Below are 24,283 nucleotides of genomic sequence, written 5' to 3'. Positions count from 1 at the left end.
GAAGTGCCGGCAGCGCAGGAACCGGCCTCGGTACGCCGGCCCCCACCTTCACGCCATAGGGCCCGCCGGCTCCGGCGGAGCGGAAGTGGCGCTCAGTAGGCGGGCTCTAGCTGGGGTGAGGCGGAAGTGGGCCGGGGCAACTTGGACTTCCGCCGGCACTTCCGGTATGTGTTTCCGGTCTGCTGCAGTTGGGGGGGGAGGCTCCACGCCCCCCGTAGGCGGTGGCAGCGCGGGAAGCGCTTTGGCGCCGCCCCACCCCGGAACGACCGGCTGCCGCGCTGCCTCCGCGCCGGCTGGTGAGAAGTGGTGCGGCTTTCGTGTCTGCGCTCGGCTCCCTGTCGGTGTCTGAGGCGTTCTGTGTGGAAATGATGGCTGTGTGTGAGGGACGGCGAGTGCTCTCCTTGAGGCGTTTGAGGCTCGACTGCTTCATCAGCGCTAAAAGCAGCAATAACAAAACGACGCTCCGCCCTAAGGGAAATCAAAAGACTGGCAGTATTGCAGGAATTGCTCCTGCCAGCCTCCTCTTTCCGGGGCTTTGTGTTAATTCTCATGCACCGTTATTTACTAGTTTGAAAAGTTCTCGTTAAATCTGCTTTGTGCCCTCATTGCTTTGGCGAGCAAAGGCCTCTGAAATCCCCAACGACGAGAAAACTGCCAAGAAAATGCATTCCCTGGTGTTGCAGGGTGTGTGGCGTCAAGTCGCAGCTGAGATTTGTGTCTCCTCCTGCACGTGCAACTTAAAGTTCTGTTACATTTAAGTTGTCCTGTTTGCATAAATGCGCGGAGCAGTGAGGTGGCCTGGTTTTGGTTTTAGTTCTGGTGTGCTGATGTTTACTGATGGTGCGAATAACCCTCAATGCTCTTGTGACAATGCAGGAGACGAGCCTTCTGTAAGATGGGCTTCAGAGCACTGAGGTGGCTTCAGCAGGATGAACTGCTGCAGTGGCCTCTTCTGGTGCAAACTGAGGAGTAACAGGTGCTCAGGTTTTTAACTTGATTGTACCTGGGAAACTTTGGCTCGTGGAGAGGATGTTCAAGCTTTGCCTGGAAATGATACCTCATAGCTTCCGTACTTCTGTCAGTGTTATTTTGTCAGGTAGTTTAGTGTTTGGGTCAAGTGCAAGTAATGCAATTGAATTTTACTACTCTTAGTTTTTGTTCACTGAAGTCCCGTTTCATTTAATTTTTGATTACTTTACTGGATAAAAGCATTTATCAGTGATGTCACTTGCTGTTGGAATGTACTGAAGAAGTAAAACATCATAATCTCCTTATAATAGATTCTGTGCTAACTTGTGTGCAGAGGAAATTGATTTCTGTCCTGACAGTTACATTGTAGTTTCTACCCTTTCATTGTGATATACAGTATTTCAGAACTTTTCAACCACCTCGAAGTTCTGTAGGCAAGTGTGAACTATTCCCTGCAATTTGATAATTGCCTTAAAGACTAACTCCAAGTAATGTTAGTCCTTCTAGTTGTTTAATGTTGTAGCAGAAATGCTAAGTCACGGCCTGAAGCAGTGACGGAGCACCTGGTGGAAGGCAGGGCCAGCCCTAGGGAGCTCAGGTGCATGCAATGTACTGAGTGATGGAAGGGATGGAGCCAGGATCCTTCCCAGCCCTCATTTAAGAGTTGTTGGTGGAGGTGAGGGTGTGTACCTTCTTAATGATCTTGTTCTTTTGGTAAGTTCTCATTTTTACCACTTAACATTTTCAGTTGTTATTTCTGTTTGAGAGGAGAGAGTTAAAAATATCAGCAGCTGGAGCAATGAAAGGTGCAGCATCACCTTTGGTAGCTACGAAATTACATTTCATGTTAAGATACTAACTTGGGAAGTAACGTACCTGATGTTCTATATTAAATGTGTGTATATATTGCTCTTATGTGGTCATTCTATAGATTGTCGCATTCTATGAACAGTAACTTCATTTTACAATGGCTGCTGCTATACTATAGCTTAATCCTACTTACGTGTGTAAGCTGTTGTTGAGCAGGAAGCTTGTATGGATTTTTTCTCCGTTCGATTTTTGTTGTGTGCGCCTCCAGTTTGGTTACCTGAAAGGGGGTAAGTAACTAAGATAGTCGTCTTTTCTGCCTTGTTGATGACTAGAAGAAGTAATTGAGGTGAGTAATCAGAGAGGAGAAATCCTTTCTAAAGAGAGGCAAACAAGGTGTAAGTTAGATGCAGCAGAGCTCGTTTTTGTGTGACTAGTGATGTGAATGGAGGCAACTTAGATATGCTTCTGCAGCACCTCCAGAGGTGCTCCTGTAGAACTGAGACAATCTGTCTCTTTAGTTACTTTAAATGTAGCTTTTATCAGCCCCATAGTAAGGGGTTGGTTGGGAAAGGAAAACCTAGCAAGAAGCAGCATGGAAGATGGTCTGTGAACAAACCTTTCCATCGTGGAAGGTTCTGAATTTAATTTATATGGTAGATTAATATTGAACACATTGGCCTCTGCTTGGGTGCTGGATTCCAAAATGAATGAGTTGTGTCCCTCATCTCTTCCATGAAAATCACAACCTTTTACTTCAAGCAGAATAAGGATGTGCCCACTAGAAATTAAACTGTGTGACCCTTATGTATCTTCATGCCTCATTCAGGTTCTCAGCTTCTGTTCTGCTTTGTGGTAGTCCGACAGAGTGGTTCTAAATATGAATGCTGAGGTTAAGAAGTCTGGATAGCTCTCTCCTATCATTGTGATGTACACATTATGAGAATGTAACCAACATACACAGTAGCTAAAATTCTTAGTTACTGAAGCTTTCAACATCGATCAGTTTGGAGTGAGGGAAATGAACTGGAGCATGTGTTAATATGAAGGAAATCATAATATGTACAGGGTGCAACAAAACTGCTATAGTTTCACTGAACTGATAGCAAATCCAAGTCAGTCACGCAGCAGTAGTAAATTCATGCTGCTACACGAGTCAATAAATTATCTCACCCAAATTGGAAGCGGATAAATTTGATGTTATTTCTCACTGTGCAAAGGGATGTTATGCAGCGTTCTGTGGTACGTAGTTTGGGGTAGAGAAAGATGTGTGGGTGTGCAAGGAAGGGGCAGGGACAGTGAGTTTGAGTAAGGTGTATCTAGATTAGTAGTGCAGGCTCTCAGATTGCACTGGCACCAATATGGAACTGTGTAGTCCTGATGCTGAAATCCAGCCTTGTACACAGCCTGAATAATGGGCCCTGGATGAACTCGACTTTAAAGCAATTGGATAATGCTAAATTGCCTCTTAAGTCATCTGTAGAAGCTGACACAGATAGCAAATCTTTTATGCTTCAGGCACATGGAAGTGGTTTGTGGTGCAAAGATAGTATTTAAAGTGGAAGTACAGAATGGCTTTGGTGAGCTCTCATCTGCACACCCTCATTACATCCCTGAGCACTGCAAACACCGGAAGCATTAACATGGGCTGAAAAACTGGGCACACAGAGACTGAAGGAAAACACTCATTAAGGTTGCAGAGGAAGTGCCTTCTGTCAGATTGCTGGGAGAGGACGCTTTCTTTTTTTTCTCCATGCTAGGGGCAATATTGCCTTAGACTGACATCAGATTTGGCTATTCTTAGGGCATGTATGTATTTTCCTTTCCTTGTCACGTTTAGACCAGATACTCCCATCATTTTCTGCCTGTGTAACTGGGTGCGCAGCACAGGATTCAGCTCAGATTCCTGTCTACACAGATACTCTGAATCCTTTTGGAAAGGACCACTCATTCTTTAAGAAGGGCAGGGGATTAGGAGAGCACTGCAAAACTTGTTTCAACGTAAGGATTCGTTGTTGTAAATGATGAACATACGCTTATTTCACTGGTCAGATTTGTACGAATGCAATTACAGCAGGCAGGTATAGGGTAGAATGAGTGAGCTGCATTTCCAGTTTAGCCAGAAGACCCACAGAAGGGAGGAAACTCATGGGTCAGTAAGGGAGGGCTAAATTAGAGGTTAGCATATGCAAGTGTCTAGACAGCAAATACAGACATACTGCAAAAGTCAGTCTGTCAGGGAGTGGAGAGTGTAGATTAAAAAGCCATTTCAAAGGCATGTTGCCTGGATGGGGTAATCATGTGCTCAGGCTTTTTCAGTACATAAGCATAAGCTAAGTGAGGGAAGAGATCAAAAAAGGACACAAAGATTGACGCAGATTCTGTAGCAGCTTAGACTGGAATGGAACTTGATAAATTAAAAATAGGTGGTGGTTCACACTTGTGTTTCCCAGAAATGGCCACAGTCCCATCTGTTTTTCACTCTCCATCCAGTAACATTGGAATGCCTCAAAGAAATGTTACATAAATACTGCTGACGTAGGCGCGTTGTTATACAGCTCTTCCAAATCGAGTTCCTTGTTGCTTTCAGGCACACAAACGGGTCGCCAGAAAGCCTCGCTCTGCTGTGCTGGAATACCCACAGCTTGTGCTGCTTGGGTATTAATTGGATTCTTTCAGGGCGGTGCTGAGAAACTTCCAACTGCAGTTCATTGGGAGGACCATTTGAAACGGAGGGGTTGACTCAAATCCCGGTCAATATTTCTCTTCCCAGAGCCGCAGGGCTCTGTGCCAGCTGATGGGCTCAGCGTGTTTGTATGGCAGTGTTTCTATGGGAGTTCCTGGGATGCACTCACTTGCAATGTTAGGGGTCTGCAGCACAGCTGGTGTTTGTTTTCATCCTTCCCAAGAATTTATCCTGGTCTGTTACCTTAGTTTTCTACTCTCTTTCTTTTCCAACGTGCTTTTTTTATCATGGTGAGCTCACTACATAGACGTCTTTTGGGTATCCAAGGATGTAAGGGGCGTGTGGTGTGCCAGCTGTGGGTGCTCTGTGCACTGCAGCAGCGATTTCAGATGAAAAGCTACCGAGCAAGGAGCGATGGTTCGAAGCAGTGCTGAGTGCATTGTTGTGGAAATGTACTGTGCAGTAATTTGGCCTCTAGACATTGTAAAGCTCCTTTTATTCGTATTTCATGTTCTGCCTCAGCAGCTCGTGAGGAAGGGGACACAACAGTCTGCTGACTGCTTTTACTGAGGCGGGTGCTTGTATTTGCACTGCTGGTTCTTTACTATGGACGCCCCCATGAGACTGTGCTGCTGGGTTTGGCTGTGTTTTGTTGTCGCTTCAGAAATCAGACATGATTTTAACGTCTCTTCATGAATGACAGCTACAGTTTCAGGGCCTAAAGTTTACTTGGATGAGTTTGTGTGATTTTCTGAAGAGCTGAGCACTTGAAGATCATGTTACCTTGAAACATTTCAAAATGAACATCTAAAGCATGGATGTCACTCATAGATTCTTGTCATAGGAATGTGCACACACGTGTCTCTGTAGGACAGGTCTCAGCTCTAAATGTGCACAGCAGCGCTGGCTGCAAGCAGGTGAGAAGGGCAGAAAAGCTGCTGTGATCACAGTGAATCTCAGAAAAACCTTTTTGTGCAACACTCTGCCATCTCTTCTCTCTCCCAGCTTGTGGTGGTGAAGGTTGTGTGGGCTTCTGCTTGTTTGCTTTTTTCTCTTCAGATTTCATTGGTTGGATTCATTTGGACAGAAGCTGAGCTTCCTCTTGCATCCAACGCCCACACAGACCGTATTTCGGGCTGTTGAGAAATATTGCAGAGTAAACTCGGGCGCACGGTTCGTACTTTTGAACCTTGTAGCAATTGCTGAAAGTTGCAGCTGTCATCAATGCAAGTTAGCAGAAAAAGCAAGGCTGGGGATACACTGAGTGGCAGAATGTGCTTAATTACATTGAAATAAACTGAAGTGTCTCATTGCCAGAATTCCTGCTGTTTTATTATGTTTTTAAGAGATCACTTATGCATGATACGTAATTTATATATTCAGTGTATTGAATCTCCTATGAAATGTGGCAAAAAAATAAAAAAGAAAACCAAGATCGACCAGAGTTTCTTGGTGCTGGCGTTGTTGCAAGAATAGCCATCTGCATTCAGGAGTGCTAAAGTGACTCTAGGAGGCTCTTGGTCTGTTCTCTCATCCTGTTCCTGGATCGTATGTGTTTGTTATCCCTCCATCTCCTCGTTTGCTATCCCAGTGTGCTCACAGACACAGGAAGAATCATTTTCTCTGGAGCTTAACAACTGTGAACCCTACTGCAGATAAATTTTAAAATTTCCAGGAAGACATAAGTACTTCTCCTTAAACATAATGAGTTTGTCGTTTTCTCCTTCTCTAATTGGCACTTTCCATTCTAATCAACCAACACCCACAAACTACACAGCCACATGATCTTTTCAGTTAATACAAATCGTCATTTCCAGTCCAATAGACTGAGTTAATTGTGCAAACCTGCAACACACCCATAAAGCACCTATCTAGTTTGTTATGCAATGATGAATCATGAAGGAAATGTGGAGTGTAATTACAGTGATGTAAAGATAGTAGAATGAAGCTAGAATCAAAGTATAAATGATAATCATCTGTATTAAACGTGTGTTTCTGTATGCTGTTTTCAGAAACTACCTACACGATAGCTTATCTGGCTGCTGCACTCATGCCTGGCACATGTTTTGACAAGTTGAAAAATGACCTGCCAACCTGTAAATAAGCTGAACAAAATCTGCCATCAAATACTTTTTTGATGAAGCAAAGGCATGTGACTCAGATTTGACACACAGGCTCTCTCTAATGCTGGTGGGATTTGTCAGTTTTCTGGGAGATTAAAAATAAGCTTCCTGAAAGTTTAAAAATCAGGCTTTTGTGAAGGGTCTGTGATATGATTTCTAGCATTGCAGATTTTTACCTCCTGCTTTCCTTATCCTCTCCCTCTAGCAGGGAAAGATGCTGTCTGTATATCAATGGGGAATGGTGGGATTTTGCAAAGGACAAATTTTTCTAGTGTTAGATTAATGATTTCTCTTAAACCCTCTTCTTGTAGCTTTGAAAATAAGCTTAACATACTCAAAAACACACACACACAGGGATCTGTGTGCTCAGTACTCTGCCGGCACGCTGTTGCACGTTCCCCCATGCTGCTCACTGCCTATGAGAATGTTTGTCTGCTCATATGCTTGTCCCCAGCATACACCAAACACCGGTGATAACCTCTGGTAAACACATTTTTCCTTGTCCATCACAATGGTATTGTATTCCAGTGCAGTGATTGACAGCAGTTGAGCTGTGCTGTCTCCTGATGCCAGCTGGCTCTCTCCCAAGTGACGGCCTGTATTTCAATGGAAAACCTAATCCAGAAGTGCGTGTAGTGAAAGTACAAATTCATGTATCTTAAAACAAACAGATAAGGCTTAAGGAAAGGGTGGCTTTAAATAGTCCATGTCCTAGTAAATTAACCATTAAAAGTGCTGCTTCAGGGCAGGGTGAGCTCATAGTACTCTGAAGGGTTGGTTCTGAATCTCCTTGTGCCTCAGCACCGAATGATGGAGGAGGAGGACCTGAAGCAGGTAGTGGCCATAAGTCATCATTTGTGACATGTCAGTAGAGCTGACTGCTAAATCCATAGCAGGCAACGGACAGAAGGCAAAGGTTTGCTCTGCTCCATTTCTGCTGAGTGCTTTCTTTGTATTTGCTAGTGGTTTGTGTTAGAGGCAGTACGCAGGGCTGAAGTTGAGTAAAACATATTGTGTAAAACAAATTGTTTGATGTAAAACAAAATGTACAGTAATACATCAGGACACGTTGCCAGGTGAGGATAAGATGCTCCTTGTGTAAACAACCCCACCACAAGACAGTCAGGTACAAGGATATTGGCAGATGCCTCAGCGCCGTTCTCCCCTACCAGTTTGTTTACTGAGGAATTGTTCTTAGTGCCCTTCAACACATGCTTTGAAATTGCTGTGGGCAGTAAGATAAACTAAACTCAGCCTAGAGAAAAGAAATTGCTTTAAGCTTTACCTTTTCCTCTGGCAGGTGTGACTAGCCAAAGTTACCACCTGTATCCATGAGACCGATTGATCTGCAGTTCATTTCAGTGCCTGGTAGCTGGGCTTTGTGCCCTACATGACAACTCCCGAGTGCCTGTGACTCTCCAGAGGCTTTCTGCTATGTGGAATCTTCAGAACACACTTGGCTTTTTTAGAGATTGAGGTGCCTGAGACTATTAAGTGCCATAGAAGGTACATTAAATATATTCAATCTCTTGAATTTACAGTTTCTGGTAAATTACCTATACTGTCCCATTGCTATCCATACTTGAGAGAAGCTGGAACAGCTTGCTTTTACACCAGCTTATGGTAGCTGGTGTTTGTTTTGTAGAGAGGGTATCAGCAGTGTTACTTGATAAACAAGGGGTGGGAAGACGTGTCGTGAGAGTCATTGCATTTGGTGTCAAAGTGAAAGGATTGGCTTGATGATTTGTCCTGATAGCTGAGTGACTCAAAGTCATCTGATGTATGATCCAGCCGCTGGAGTTGGGCTTAAGGTAGCTGGGATTTCCCAGTCTGTAATGTCTTTGCTTGTAAGGTTGAATTCTTTTCTCCCCTTGGGTGGGGGTGTGGAAGCAGTCTGTCAGCGTTTGCCATCAGTTACTAGAAATTCACTTGGAATTCCTTCAGGGAAGACTTGCGCAGCGGGACTGCATCTCTCGTTTGCCTCAAGTTCTTTGGAAATTGGCACGTGCCACAGGAGCTGTGATAGCGGTGCCTCATAGTGGAAGCTGTGCCTTCATCTGCGCTCCTGCCAGGTGGTCTCCAGGCGGGATCTGAAAGCAAACTATTTGCTACTTCGGGAGTCTTTCTGTGACGTTCTGTAGAACGCTGCAGAAGAGAGGAAGGACGAGATTCCCGTGCTGCTTTTGGGTGCAGAATGTGAAAGTCCAGTCTTGGGCCTTGAAGAAATTCAAGCAGAAGAGGTGGCATGGGATCTTTCTTCGCAGGATCATACAGGATTCTTAGGTCATAGCCCTGCGGTAGCTGGTGTGATCTGATGATCCCACCTGGAGAAAGAGGTCGGATGAGGAACCTCCTGAGGGCCCCCTCCACTCTGATTTGCCCAATTCATACTGAAAGCAGGAAAACAGAAAGCTTTGTGTGTCTTTGTCCAGCTTGCTGGAATTTAATTTATCTGCATGACCCTGTGCATTGTTTACTTCAACAATTCTTAAAATGAACATAGCAATTAACTTTTGAAAACTTCACTTCCATAAATGAATGATAAACCGAGGAACTGAATGTATTAGTGTCTGGATTTTCTGTTTTAAATCGTGCATAAGGCCATCCTAAAACTTCAGAAGAAGTCATATTTCTCAATAAGAGCCTCAGAACAGAAGCTCTGGGTGGCTGCTGCTTAAGGCAAGGAATTTTCCAACTGCCAGTCCCTGCTGCTGGTAAGATCCCATTAATTTGTTGGAAAAATAGTGTACTTTTTGATACAGAGCTAGCTATGGCTAGAGAAACCTTTGTAAACATATCAAACTATGATGCAGTTGCAGGATTGCCCGAAAGTATGCTTATGTGCAACGGGGATTCCTAAGGATTTTTATTTAGGCAAAACTAAGGAGAAACAAAAAGGGCGCTGCTGACTTGACCGTTGCTTGAGTTGAGGCAGGAGGAGTGGGACAGGGCAGCCAGTTGGCCAAAGGTGAGGGTGTTGCTGAAGCCCTACCTGAGAAGTGCTGGAGGCCCTGGCACAGAAGGCTCTGGCCCTGGGGTGGTGGGAGGCCAGGCGCAGCCCGGCGGCTGACTCACAGTTTGGCAGGCATTGCACTGATGGCAGCTGCTGCTTAGCATTGCATTAGGAGTGCTCAACTGGCAAGAGAAATGAAAAGCTGTATGTGAAGCATTCTTTGTTGCTAAAATGCTGGTTCTGGTAACCTGGGAGGGAAAAGGTTAAGTGTAGGTGCTGCACACAGTGTCACAGTTACAACCTTCCCTGGGCCTCTGGCCAGCAAAGCCAGTATTTCAGGTCGGATAGGATTTAGGAGAGGCTAGCCTTCCTCTTCAGTGTGTTAGATCTGGCTGCTCAGAAGAAACTGAACTGGAAAACCAATGAGAGAAGAGCTGAGGCTGTGTCACCTTTAGTGATGCTTTTCTGTAGAAATGGGGAAGATGCAATTGTGCTTCATCTGTATATAACTGAGTAAGGAAATGAAGCCGTTCGTTCTTCGAGGCTGCTATGGCCATTCTAACCTTCTGAGGGTGCTTATTGGTGCCTTTTGTACATGTGGAGCTGCCATCTGTTTGAAGATGGTTTACAAGTCCTCTGTGATGATGGCGGTGCTGAGAGCTGCTTGCCTGCAGTCCTTCCTAGAGGATGACTCCAGCCCATGGACGTGCCTTGTGGTTTTTACTTTTGTTTAGCAGTGCTCCTCTCATCACTATAACTACTTAGCAGATTTTGTAAGGAAATTTCCTTCCGAACAAGGGAGTCCTTATGAATAAGATAAGGGAGACAAGTCAATTTACTGAGCCATATTCAACCCCACTTGCATCTTATCTGCAGATGAGATAGGCTATTACCTAAAACCCATGTTAGAGAATTTCTGAAGTGTTGGCATTTCTACCTATTGATCTTGTCTCCCCAGCTGTCCCCCTCTTGGTCACCTGCTGGTTGTTCTTACCAAAAGATTTGTTTTCCTCAGATATAAAACTAACAGCTCAGACATTTTCCAGGGTTATGAAGATGTGAGAGCTGGACCTTATAGAGGCTCTGCTGTAGGTCTGATGGTAGTGACTTTTCCATAGCGGAGAGAGGCACTGGAGCCAGGGTGATTGCTTGAAGTGCAGTGGGTGTCATTGACCTTAAAGTGACGGGGAATTGCACATGGGAAACTTGATAACCAGATCAGCTCTTTCTCTGTAAGAAAAGTTCCTATTTGCATGTAGGATTAATATTTAACTTATATTATTGCTTTAGGGAAGCTGGTACTGACAACTCGCTTAGAGAAGACAGAATTAGATGGATCCTTTTCTTCTGGTCCCAAGTATCTACTTACTGCCACCAGTGATAGAAAGATTGCCTCTTTCAGTGCTTATTCAACGTCTGACATTTTGAACATGGAGCTGTGTCAGGGGAGGGTCAGGTGAGGGGTTAAGAAAAGGTTCTGCACCAAAGCAGGTGGGCATGGCTCAGGCTGCCCAGGGCAGTGGGCACAGCCCCGAGCTGCTGGACCTCAGGGAGCTTTTGGACATTACTTTCTGAAACATGCTTTGAATTTTGGGTGGTCCTGCACGGACCCAGGGTTGGACACGATGATCCTTATGGGTTCCATTCGGCTTGGGTTATTTTGTGATTCTATGAAGTAATAAGGCACTTTCCACAGCTCCAGCCTCTACTTGACTAATCCAGTTTGTTTCTTAAAAGTCTGTACCAAACAAGTATGTGTAAACTTCCTTTGTTAATCAGAGGAAAATGAAAAGCACATTGCGACTGATTCCTCTGCATGGAATGCTGAGAGAGGAAACTGGAATTTCTACTTTCCTACCACTGGTTCTGTGAACAAACCATTTCTGTTTCTGATTGACCAGAGAGACTTAAGTAAGGAAGAAGTTCTGTAAGGAAGAGTCAGTGAAGCTAAGGTATCATCTATTGCCTTGTCAGACCTTGGAAAGAAAAGATGTACTTCTGAAGCACTTGTAGGCATCAAGGATGAGCAGCGCAGAGGATCTGAGCAGATTTTCATCGAGTGGAAACACTGTGAGCTCAAGTAATAGCATCCCTAAGGATAAAAGTAAAATAAAAGCTTCTGTTGAGGAAGAGAAATATATGTGCGCAAAAACAAAGTAGTAATTGGAGATAATCAGTCTCAGGAGATGGAGCCTCTGAGAACTCGAGGTTCCCTATCTCTTATTTGTGGGAGGTGGTGCACTCAGCGCATACTGATCAGAGAAGAATTCATTGCTCAACTACTTGCTATTCTCCTTTGCTGTTCTTCTCCCATTGCCCTCTACCAAACACCAGACATAAGTGCTGTACAGAAACTACAGCTTCATCCGTGTGACTCAGAGGTTGTTGGGAACCACTATACACCAGCCAGATGCCACTGCAAAGGGCTATGAAGCAAAACTACTTTATTCGGTAGTATAGCAAACTGCCTGCTGGAGATCCAAGCCTTATATCCATTAATACTCATTATTCGTTCATTTAATCTTAAGAGCTGTACAGTAGAACATCAGCTCAGATCTGCTGTCCAAATACAGGCAAATTCCAAACCATGTAGATAATAGTGGATGCTTTTCTTAACTGCACGTTGAAGCTTTTGGTTTCCGCCTCAGACTTGAGAGAGACTTGTTCCCTTGACACATACCCAGGTGCTTTGAGCAGGCTTGGTGTTAATCTACAGTGCTGCATCTCCTGCTTGATGGAGAGGCTTTCAGGAACACCTACCAAGATAGCAAGCTTTGAAGTTTCATTTTTGACAGAATAAGTGACAAAGCCAGTAAAGGCTGCATAACTGATACGAGTGTTTGTAATTTAGCAGATTTAATGAGGGATTGGAAATGAATTGTTTTGATGCGAAACACTTAAGCCTGATCTTATGCTTCCTGTAAGACACGCTGTCTGGATGGTGGAAGCTTTCTGCATAAAGATCTAATGTAGAAATGCTTCTGATTTAATGAATATATATGTCTAAACATGGAGAAGCACAGATCATGGAACTCAAATTGATTGGAGTGTACTTGGATGAGTCATTGCCTAGTAGAGACGTAGTGGGGTCATAGCCGTGCTCACACTGTGTGCTCAGTTTGGGAAACATTGGCCTGTAGTGGAAGAGTACAAGCAGAGTTGCACAAAGCTCTAAGAGGTGCCAAGTCTTTTGTTCATGACTCACTGAGGCAGTGGCAGCTTACACTCACTGCTCCCTGACTAATGCAGGAATTATTCCCAAGTGTTCAAAGAATATTGGAGGTTACTAGTTCAGAATTTTTATGTGTGACATCATTTTCTTGTAATAGCTGACTCACCGGGTCAGTTTGCTCAGCAAGTAAGCCAATGATACGTGAGGTATCAGGGTATACCTGCATTGTTCAACTAACAGTACCGTGTGCTCCGTGTTTTAATTACCTCTTAATTCTTTCCCAGAGGCAGAGAGAGGGCAGCAGTACCTGCAGGCGGGCTGTGAGTCTTAAACAGAAATAAAGGATGTGTGTGGGGGGGAGGGATTTCTGTTGCGGATTTAAAAAAACAAACAAGCAATTTTTTTTCTCCAAAATCTCATTGTATGTGATTTTGTGTACCGGAAGTAGTTTCTTTTATTTGTAAAGCAATGTGCTGTTGGCTGAAGGGAGAGAGAAAAGGCCAACGTGGAAGAATCGGTCTTTAGGTGTAATGCTAAAAGCTGAGGCATGTTTATCCCTAAAGATCTCAGGTTCTGAATGCACTATAGGCATCCGAATAATTAAAGGCAGTCCTAATGGCTTATTTTCCCCTAGCTATTTAAATCTTTCACGAGCCTGTCAGTTACAAGCATCAACATTGCCTGTAGTTGTAAGGAATATTTGCATCACGGGGAGAATGATTACCTGGTTATACATCTGCTAAGCACTGGGGTTCTCATACAGGAAGGCATGCCTGACAAAAAGAGAATACTGTTTGTTTTCCTCCTACTGATCTCTCCATTTATACGTTGAAAAACAAAACACTTTCTGCTTATTCCAGTTATAAGCTCACAGTGTGATTACACTGCATGTTTACATACTTTCAGTAAGACCTTCAAATAACCAGTAAACAGGAGGGAAGTTCCCTATTCTGTAGCAAAAACAAACTGCCTTACATTTAGTCCTACCAGGACACAATTTAGTTTGTTCTGAGCACATGGAACTACTCCAGATAGGCATTTTCACTGCATTCTTACTTAAATTACTTGGTGTGTTTCTCTAGGTTACAATTAAGTCATCTTTCCCACAAGAAGTGTGTGTTTTGGAACCTTCTCTAATGGGAGAACATAACGTTCTTTCTGAAAGGGTTTATCTGCTGGAACAAAATGAACTGCCTTGGTCTTTTTGGTCAAGAGTGATGGACTTTGCTGACGGTGACAATGTGGTGCCTCTGAGGTTACCCTGTGATTTTCCTTACATTTGTAAGGTAACAGCATAGTAATGGTGAATCCATCATCTGGTCCAATAATGCTGATGAAATTTTTGAAAATAGGGGCCTTCAAAAAGGCCTTTTTGAAAATAGATAGTGGGGACAGGACCCATCATCTGGGGTATGTCTGTGCCTCACCTGTACCAGAGAAAGATCAGGCAAGATCAACTGCATTCAGAAGGAATTTAAAATCAGATTATTTTAGTGCAAATTAGAGATTGGTTTTAATTGATGCTACCGAGATGCTGTGAAGGAAGTGCAATGCAATACCTGGGACATGTTAGAATGCCCATCTTTTGTTTGCCCCGGAGACCCGTGGTGGTGTTTGATGTGCAGTGAACAAGTTAACTTGCAACTTGTTCACCTGTGGGAGGTGATTTAGAAAGTGACGTTCTCTGCCTGTTCTTAGGCTCAGGGTGTTTCTCCTGATGTGGAGAGAAATTATTTCAGAACTAGAGCCAGAGGCACTGCTGATTCATTTGCATTATCTGTCTTTTGCACCTGGAATCACTTGGCACAAAGGAGATTCCCCTACTGTGCTCTGTCTCACCCTACTGAGACCTAGAAAATGTTCTTCTTAAGAAATGTCTCCGTTCTGTTGTGACTCAAAGGAATTAATAGTTTATTGCTGAAGGGCTTGAAGGTAGCAGTGTTTCCTTGCATTGCAGGAAAAAAACCAGCATCTTGAAGTCTTCACTAAAGTCTCTGGCAAACAAACGGTAATGTCCTCTATGTTCAGCACGTTGTATTTGATCTACATAGATATATAGATACGATGCTCAAAGGACATCAGATGCTGCATCCGCCTGTTTAAAGCAAGGCCCTTCAGGCTAATGTAGTCAGGACAGGAAGGAAATTAAAATAATAAAAGAAAAGAGGGATTAATAGTTGTAGAAAAAATAATCTGTAAGTTTTGTTTTCTCTGTCCCTGCTTTAATTATGCCTACGTGTCTGTATGGGAGAAGAGAATTCACTGTTAACCCTCGTTATGATCACAGGGTATGGTATAGTTGTACAGGGAACACTTTGTGGCTTATTCAATTATTTGCAGTATTCACTTTTAGCTTGATAATGCTTGAATTATCTGCCTTCTCTGTAAGGGGATTGCTGGACTTCGTTCTTCCATTAGCTGAGTGATTACAAGGCAAGCAGAGAGAAGGCTTGTAATTTCCTTTTGGCAAAGGATGGCCCAGAAGACCAAGTGGCAATGAAGTGCCCACTCTGCTTGAAGAGCAGCAGGAAAAGTTGAGAGAGAAACTGAGGATGAGGCAAAGCAGAGCCTATTTCTGAGCGTGGTCCGCTGGAGGTATGCTAGCAGCAACTCTGAGTCTAGGAGCACAAAAGTGGGCAGCATTGCTTCCAGGTCAATTTTTGAAGGCAAATATTTTTTGCTTAAAATCAAGACAAGGTCACTAGCTGAAGTTGAAGCGTTTTTTTTTTTTTGACAATTTGTGTTCTGCTTTTGTCACTGGTGCAGGAAGTGCCTGAGGAGTAGAGAAACTTTAGTCTGGAATTTCCCCTTTTCATTTCTTATATTCAACTTAAAATGCAGTGGTAAATAATGCTTAAAAACTCAAGGCGACGCTAGCAAGAACTTCCCAATGCAGAGTGCATTGCCAGCCTTGGTCTCTAGCACCGCACAGTGGTGTCAGAGTGTCAGAACTGTCCTAAGCAGTCTTTCCTGCTCGCGTGTTTGTACCCAGTGCTGGGCTACAGGCTGCACACGCACTGCAAGTCCTGAGACCGCTTTCCTAGCGTCTGTTTTATGGCTGGGGAACCGACTGATGGGGTGGTTGGTGTTTTGTATGCCATAACTTGTACTCCAAGTCATGCTGCTTCTTTCAGTTGTTTGCCTTCAGCTACAACCATGCCAATGAAGGGATGAAGTTACATCTCAGAGGCACTGCTAATCTTCAGCAGTAGTTGTAATTGTAGACTTCTGAAAACAGACATTCTTGGTTCTTTGTGCCAAGAAGTGTAACCAGATGTGAACACCTTTCTCTGTGTTAGGATACTAGTGCATTGTAATCAAAGGAGAAGAGCACTTGCATGAACATCTGTAGGAGTGCTGGGACCTGAGTAAGAGCATAGAGTACAACAACATAAAGCATGAAGGGGAGACTTCAGTAGGGCATGATTTGAATATGGGGCCCTGTTATCAGTAAAATCTATAGCAGCCTGAAGAGGAATTAAGGTAAGAGAGCTGTGATAGCTGTGGATGAACCCTGAAGCTCAGCAGTAAGTGAGGAAATAGGGAAATCAGAGCAAACTGAAGCAAATTGGCTGAGAATTTGTAGTTCTGTATCTCATATGTCAAACTCCAAAGGTTCTGTGGAGTTTGTCAGAATTGACTCTTGTTACATAGAGGTATGGCCTCTGCTGGTAGATTACATGGATTGCCATCTCCTTTTGTCTTAAACTTATCAAGTTCTGCTTGGATGAAGTTGAAATGGACTAAAAATTATTAAAGTCCTGATAAAATTTATCTTGATAAAATTTAAAATGAGAGGCTAGTTGTGTTAGAGATTCACATTCCCTTTTACAGGATGTAAGATTTTTCAAGGAGCATATAGATGTGATTTAAGAGTACACAGCTGTTATTTATTGCAATCTGCATGCAGTACTGGGTAGGACTAATAACTGGCCTTTGGATCACAGCTACGTGGAATGTTACAGAGGGGTAGAAGTGTCCTCCCTGTGCTCTTTGATCTAATGTGCTCTGCACCACCAAACTCTGTACTGTGCAGGAGGGGGCTTCATCAGGTTGTCTAAAAAACATATTTGATCCTGCTTCTGTTCTGCTCCTGCTGCTGAATATTCTCAAATTTCCCTTCTGGGAAGGTTCCAAAGAAGGGGAGCAGTGTCCTACTGGTCTGCAGCCCACTTATGTCCTGAAGCTCAGTCATATTTGCACACTTGTCTGTGTGAGTGCAAGTCATTACCAGCTATTTGGTGTGATCGAGTTGTAAGGATTCAGCTCTGAAAAGCTGTATGCACAGTCTGCCAAATAAAACACAAGCACACAAGTATCCATAGCGGTGGCCTGGCCTCCTGATTTTTAGAGCAGAGTAGTGTGGTAAGTTCTAAAAGAAACCCCGCTGTGCTGGCCCAGAGGCTGAGCAACGTGTCAGTCACGTGTAACAGAGCAGCTGTCCAATATGCCAAGAAATCTGGCAGACAGATTTTGTGTGTGTATTTGTGCCTGGTCTTTTTAGTCAGTTTGACAGAGATATCTTAATGTTGTTATATGACCCTAAGCGATGCTTTGCACACGATGTTAATTCTAAGTCCATTTGCGTTATTCCTGGATACAGGGTCAGTATCTTTTTACGTAACATGAAATTACAAGTGCAGTACAATAACAGCCTTTTTGCATCTCACTTTCCCAATTTGCACAGTTGAGTAATTCACTGAAATTAAAACCTCAAGAAGTCCATGATTTTTCAGCCAGATGCCAAACCCTGATGTGGTCTTAGGTCAGTGGTAGTTTGTTTTTTTGTTTGTTTTTGTTTTTAATTTTTTATTTTTAGCTGCTTTTATGAGGCTGGGAGTTGGATACACATTCACAACTTCAGAAGAGTCTACAGATTGCTTTCCAGCTTGGAAGGGAGTCCCATGCACGTAGAAGTAGACAAATTGTTTCTTATAAAGCAATTTCCTAACAAATGTATTGTGTGCTAACCTTTACCCTCCAGTTTTCCTCTGTCCTTGTAGAGATAAGGGGGTTGTTAGGGGCGAGCAGGGGTGTGTGTGCAGGGTTATCTGTTTGTTCATCTCATAGGCAGATTCATTTTTTTCCTCCAGGAAAATACGATAATACAAACTGTGCCAGCTTGTTTGAAACTGACGTACAGCTTCCAGAGCAAGACAGAAACATACATATGCAGTCTGGATTGAGTCCAAAGCATCTTTACCTCTGAACTGGTTTAGGCGAGAGAGACAGGATGTTCCACAGAGCACAAAGCCATGTGATTAAAGATCATGAACAAACACAGAGTATATTATTAACAGAACACCAGACCACATTTCATGTTGGGTTTTCTGGCTGGTAACCCATGGAGGTGACTCAAGAATTTAACAGAGACACCAAGGTCTGGTCTGATCCTGCGTAACGAATATTCAGAAAAGATTCCCTGAAGCTGTTGTCTTGTATGGCAGTCTAAGAAAACTGTTCACACAGGTGCTGACAGTGGTGCAGATATACTGCTGTGCGACTGCTCGGGAACGTGTGCTGAGAGAACTTTTTGGTAATTCCTACACGGAGGTTTTTCCTTGACTCACAGTTCAGTATGTGTTCAGCAGTCAGGGTCCCTGTTCTTTCCAGGCTCCTTGTGCTGTCGATGTCTTTCATTCCTTTCGGTGACCTTCCGTCTGTCCTATCTTGTGGCCTCTTCCAATTTTTTGATCCTTCCAGATCCTGATCAGCAGCTAATCTAGGCTATGGTCTTTATGGGCAAACTATGAGATGTGAGGTGAGGATGCATGTAGTTGAAGGTATGAGGTGAAGGGTAGGTGATGCTGGGAGACTCGTGAAGCGCCTGTCTAGCAGTTGGCAAGCAAAGGTGCTGGGAATTGTAAAACCTGGACCTTTTTTGTGGCTGCTTATGGCACTGGGATATTCTGCTCCTGGGAATTTGATGCCTCTGACCCCAGGAAGTCTCAAGATATCCACAAATTTTTAGTGTATACAGGTTGCTTAAAGAAATGCAACGGAAAAGTCTCAGAACCACTGTGTCCCATCCTGTCAGTTTGTGTGCCATGCGTGGGGGCTGTATTTCTGCTCTTTTCTGTTAGTAGAAGGCTGAAGTGCCAGCAAATGTGGGTGAATTCTGGTGTTTTACAGAAACTTCTCTGCTATCTGGGCAGTGTGTGTGGATCTGGGGAAGAGAGCATCACCTGTGTGGATTTTTTTTTTCATGGAAGGTTACTTTATTACAAATAGACACATGCAACCTGGGTTTTCCCTTCCAGGGCTTCACAAATACTATCAGGTTTTTTGTGTCTGTATTTAACACTTTTAGCCAAGCAAAGTGATCTGATTGTGGTTTAACTCCCTTCAGTGTTGCAGGCTCATCATATTTAATGTGCGTTTTAGCCGGAAGGGAAAGGAGCATTTGGTGCTGTGGAAGCAGTGGGTGTTGGATCCCTGACATGACAGCTTTTCCTGTATCGCCCACAGCATCACTCAGGAAATTGTCTCTCAAAAAGATGCCAGCTCCCTCTCCCCTGGAGTCAAAGCAAAATGTATTTATTTTTTTTTCTGACACTTCCTCACTCTTTATTAACTCTTCTTTGTTATTGCTGAAATGGAGACATCCCAAGGCCCTCTGAGCATGGTGATGCTTTGGATGAAAGGAGTCCTTCTGTGGAGCAGCATGTATCAGAGCTCCAGTGAGAGGCCCCTGGGTGCTCGCCTAAAAGAGGGGGAGTGCAAGCATGAATCACAAGTGGTAGAACTGGGAAAGCAGCGGTGTCAGCACAGTGGTTCCTTGAATCACTCTTAGCTAGCAGCCGGTCAGCTGGCAGATGGTTGCAGCCTGAAGTGAAAGCTTATAACTCACCAGCCAGCAAATAGTCCCGAAAGTGAATACCTGCATTTCATCAGCATTTTGTATTGTCTTTGTGAAAAATGGTATTCACTTGCAGATAATTGGTTGTTCTTCAGTTTCCTGTGGCTTCCTATGCATTCGTGTTAGGTCAGCTCAGCTGCTTTATAAGCTTGGAAATGTTCTTAAAATCTAATGAGCTTGCAGTGTGAAAGAGAACTAGTGCATCTCAAACAGCCAGACCTGTGAGGCTTTCTACCAACATGCTCTGCTCAGCAGTGGTGCAGCCACGCCTGGAGTTCTGTATCCAGATCTGGACCCTCGAGTGCAAGGGAGACCTAGACATACTGGAACATCCAAAAGGACTACCAAGATGATCAAGGGACTGGAGCACCTCTCCTGTGAGATGGGCTGAGAGCTGGGACTGTTCAGCCTGTGTGAGGCTCGGGAGAAGGGAGATCTTATCAATATCAAAGGAAGAGTGCAGAAGAGCCTTACTATTTTCTGTGGTGCCCACTGCCAGAACAAGAGGCACTGGACATAAACTGGAACACAGAGGGTTCTGTCTAAACATCAAGAACCATTTCTTTACTGTGCAGGTGATGGAGTACTGGCGGAGGCTGCCCACAGGGGCTGTGGAGTCTCCCTGTGCTCGGCGTGATAAGCACCACTTTAACGGTGTCTTTTCCGCTTGCCTGAAGGAAAGCAGTAGCATAACGCTCAGTGATGCAGCAGGTGTTTCAAAAACCCTGCCAGCATAGGGATTACCCCTTTACTTCCATAAGCATGTAGTAGAATGTCAGAAAAACAAATGTCCGGGAATAAATGTGGTTGGAGAGGCTTCCCCTGATAGTATTTTTGTGGCCAGACTCTTATGGTTTTGTCTTGTTTCTATTCTGTCCCTAAAACATGAGAGCAAGGAGCAGATCAGCATAGGAAATACAACTGGAAGATATACCTGTTTTGCTGTGGAGGAATCATTTACCTTTGCACTGTTCACTTGCTTCTTGTATTCAGATTTACCACGTCCTGCATGGGAACGTTCCTCTACCATAGCCATGGCATTCAGGAGGAGCTAATTAAGCAATTATGTTATCAGGTGATGGGAGTAAAAATCTCATCTATGCAGTGCAGGGACTTAGCAGTCTGACTCATTGTAGTTTATGACTTACTGTTAGGTAATTGGTGTGTTGCTCCATAGATGCATGCTGTGCAAAACAGAAGTAAACAGCTGCTCTGCCATCTGCGTTACACATATGGAGATCATGACTTCGGTCAGCTGGCCATAGAGAAAGGTGACAACAGGCTTCTGATCATCAGCTGTGAGTGCACCTACAACAGTTGTTTTTGTGGCAATCACTAATGGTAGAATCCACAGCAGTGCTGTCAGCATAACGCAAGGCGTTAGATAACACGGGGTACCCCAAAACCCTATATTGAAGTGTGGAAGAGGGTGCAGTGTGCTCAGCAAGACAAACTTTGTGCAGTGAGAGTCGAGCAGAGCGTAATGGAGAAAATGCCACTGTTGAATTGATTGTTCTCACAGTGGGAACTCTCTGTAAATGCTGGAACAGAGTGGCAAGAGAGTGACAAGATGTCTTTTGGCTTGGTAGAATGATGTGATTTTTAAATTGAAAGAGACGCTGTAACTCTTGTTAAAGTATGTTGTTTCCTTTCCTTTTATTGACAATTCAGAAGGTATTGGTTCAGGTTCATGGACTAGATTTCATAGCAGTATTTCTCCTTAGGCTTGAGAAGCTGTGCAGAGATAGGTATGGATGACACCCTCTGCCTCTCTTGTCTGATAGGCAGTCAGTATGGATGGAAGAGGCTAAATTAAAAACAGTAAAAGTAGACTCTCTGGTTTTTCTTGATAGCTGGTATAAAGGACAGAAGGGAGCAGTCTGTGTGTTGCAATTAACATCAAGTGCTATTCAGCTCATCCTGCAATGCGATATAGATACCATCTCAGCACAGAATTGAACACTGCACTGAGTCAGGAACACAGAGCAGTGTTGGGTTTTGAAGAAAGTAATTGGCCTTAGGGATCTGTGAGTTTCTCATTTCCTCTGTGGTAAACACAGGGAAGTGGGGTAGTATTTCCCATAGGCTCCCAGAGTCAATTTAAACAAGGTACACAGCCAGTTTATAAAACCAAGTACTTAATAAATGCATAGTAAAAGGCAGGCACACCTCCCATCTTTCTGCAGTGCCCTTGATATCAGTGCCACACTGACTTTCGTGCACGAACGTGGAATCCCCTGCAGGTGTGTGTATTCTGAGCCAGTCCTGAGCCTCTGCTGGCCCAGCTGCTAGAGAACCTCTGTGGTGCCACTTGCGTGCAGTGCCATGCCTGTCCCACCAAGGGCAGTGCTGGTGTGACAGGCCTGCATAGATCAATATCAGCTGTGCTTGTATGGAACCAGGTGTTGTAGGTCTGACCTCTGTGTGCTGCTTCACCTGGCCATCGCTCCCCCCATCCTGCAGTACAGCAGTGGCCCCATCCTCCCTTGTGCTTGGCCTTCAGAAAAGCAGTGATTGGAGGATTTCTGGGACTCGCTAACGATGTGAGCTCTGTTTTCCTTTTCCAGTAGAAGATTAAAAGTCTGAATTGCACAAATAACACTCCTGGTAGCCAAGAAAGCTTTGATCTTGATAATGACAGGATGTGATGGCCGGAAGCTGTAGCTCACAGGATTCATACAAGAAGCAAGGAATCAAGCCGTTCAGGTAACGTGACAGGGAAGACAGTAATCTCTTGTTTCAGTTTGGTTTAGCAGCTGCAGCTTAAACTGACAGGTTACTGATGTTTGTTCCATGGCAGTGTTCCAGTTTTTCACAAACCAAATCGGTGCTTTGCTAGAAAGCCGGCTTATTGAAATAAATATATAAGTAATGTCCGCCAGCTTTTACCCTGCCTGCTTTGTGTATTTGTCAGCAGTGGGGATATTTCTGCTTTTTAAAATATCTTTAAACATATAATTGCATTAATTAATGTAGGCAGTTTAGGAGTCTGGTGGAATCCACACTCAGGAACTGATTAATAGCTCAGATAAAAGTCATATGACAGTATGCTAGGGCCAGACATGCAGGTGGTGTGTAAACTTCTTTATGTTCTCACATTGTTGTATTCGCCTCCCACTGACTTCCTTGAACCCACTCAGTTGACATGTAAGGGAAGCCAGGGTGGTGTAATTTACATGGTAAACTCTCACCATATAAGCATTAAGAGCATATAATTGAAATGCTTGTTTAAACTTGCTGTGCTTTTTTTTCTGTCATACTTTGTTGAACACAGTGCAAATACAGCATGAGCCACAGACCTTGCTGACTTGACAGCATGTTTACAATAATATAAACTTATTTCTTCAGGTACATGTGGAAAGGAGACTTCATTTGGATTTGGCAGTGGAACAAAAGCGTTCGCGTATCTGGACTGAATCTCATAAAATCATAGAGCATCCTGGGCTGGAAAGGACCCATGAGGATCATCGAGTCCAACTCCCGACTCCACACAGGACAACCTAAGAACGAAGCCAGGTATCGAAGAGCATTGTCCAAATGCTTCTTGAATGCTAGCAGGTTTGTGGCTATGGCCACCCTCTCACTGAAGAATATAATTGCTAATGAGTTTCCCAAACTGGTTGTGGCGCTAAGGCTCAGTGCAGCAGGGCTGACTCAGTCAAATACTCTGCATTTCTTCAAAACCTGAGTGCTTTAAAGCTGACTTTTCTGCTTATTAACAAATAAGGAGCGGTTCTTCCCACTTGAACCTTCCACCGCAAATCTCATTCTCTGAAGTAAGAGAGACACTTCTGCGTTTTACTTTTTGAGAGACTTTAGTGAATGAGCAGTAATTAATTTGTCACTTTGATGCGGAGTAGTAAATGAAGGATGTAGTTTTCTTTGGATTACTGCCAGGTTGGGGTGGTCAGAAGTGATAGATGAAGCCAGGCCATGATTCCTCGTAGGGAGTAAGAAATGCGCAGTGTTTCCTTCTGAGCACGAGAAGCTCAGAGCTTTTCCGTGCTACAGGAAGGAAAGCTGTTCACTGTGTGACAGCCCTGCTGACTTGGATATCGTGCAGACTGGTTTGAGGCAGGCTTGGTGATTATGCTTTTTGAAGGAGCAGAAGGGGATATGGTCACAATGGCACGGTTTTTTCCTGATGACTTTGCTTCTATGCAAGCAGGTTCCTGCTGTCCTGTAGGAGGAGAACAGTTTGTGGAGTACACGTGCAGACAAAGCCGCTGTGATCCACAAGGCTGCTGGGTCCCAGAGTGCCAATCTGCCCTGCTCTACAGGCCTATCAAAGCTCCTCAGCTCAAAGCTCAGCGTTGTGAGCGGCTTCTGATGTCGGACAAAGCGCAGTCAGAATCACGGGATCGCAGGGCTTGGGAAGAACCTCAAAGTCATCGAGTCCAGCCCCTGCCGAGGCAGGTGCCCCACAGTCGGTCACACAGGCTGGCGTGCAGCTGAGTCTAGGATGCCTCCGTAGGAGCCTCCAGAGGAGCCTGCACAGCCACTCCGGGCATCTCGTGCCTTGTAAGTAACTTCTTCCTTATTTCTAGTCCCGACCTTCTCCTCTTTCGGCTCGAATCCTTTCCCCGTGTTCTGTCACCGCAGACCCTGCCGCAGTCCATCCACTTCCTTACGGCCCCTTTAGCTGCGGACCGCCCGCTCTGCTGCCAAACTCCCCTCTGGGGGCGGCGCCGGCGCTGCGGCCGCTTCCGCCGCC

The 24,283-nt window shown here is 44.3% G+C and overlaps 1 protein-coding gene across 3 annotated transcripts in view; it reads left to right on the top strand.

The window, feature by feature from the left end:
• Positions 1-216: 216 nt before the first annotated feature.
• Positions 217-24,283, top strand: part of SLC45A1 (solute carrier family 45 member 1) — a 35,335-nt gene continuing 11,268 nt past the window's right edge. The window contains exons 1-3 of one of the 3 annotated variants that reach the window (XM_019622414.2): positions 217-296; positions 22,137-22,275; positions 22,918-24,090. The gene's annotated coding sequence lies outside the window, so the exon portion shown is untranslated. Of the gene's footprint in view, positions 297-18,710; positions 22,276-22,917; positions 24,091-24,283 lie in introns of those variants that run through there. The other 2 variants (XM_010722685.3, XM_019622413.2) reach the window with 2 other exon arrangements.

Source organism: Meleagris gallopavo, chromosome 23 (assembly GCF_000146605.3).
Source record: "Meleagris gallopavo isolate NT-WF06-2002-E0010 breed Aviagen turkey brand Nicholas breeding stock chromosome 23, Turkey_5.1, whole genome shotgun sequence".
Lineage (NCBI taxonomy): Eukaryota > Metazoa > Chordata > Aves > Galliformes > Phasianidae > Meleagris > Meleagris gallopavo.
This window is presented reverse-complemented; position numbering and strand designations above follow the sequence as displayed.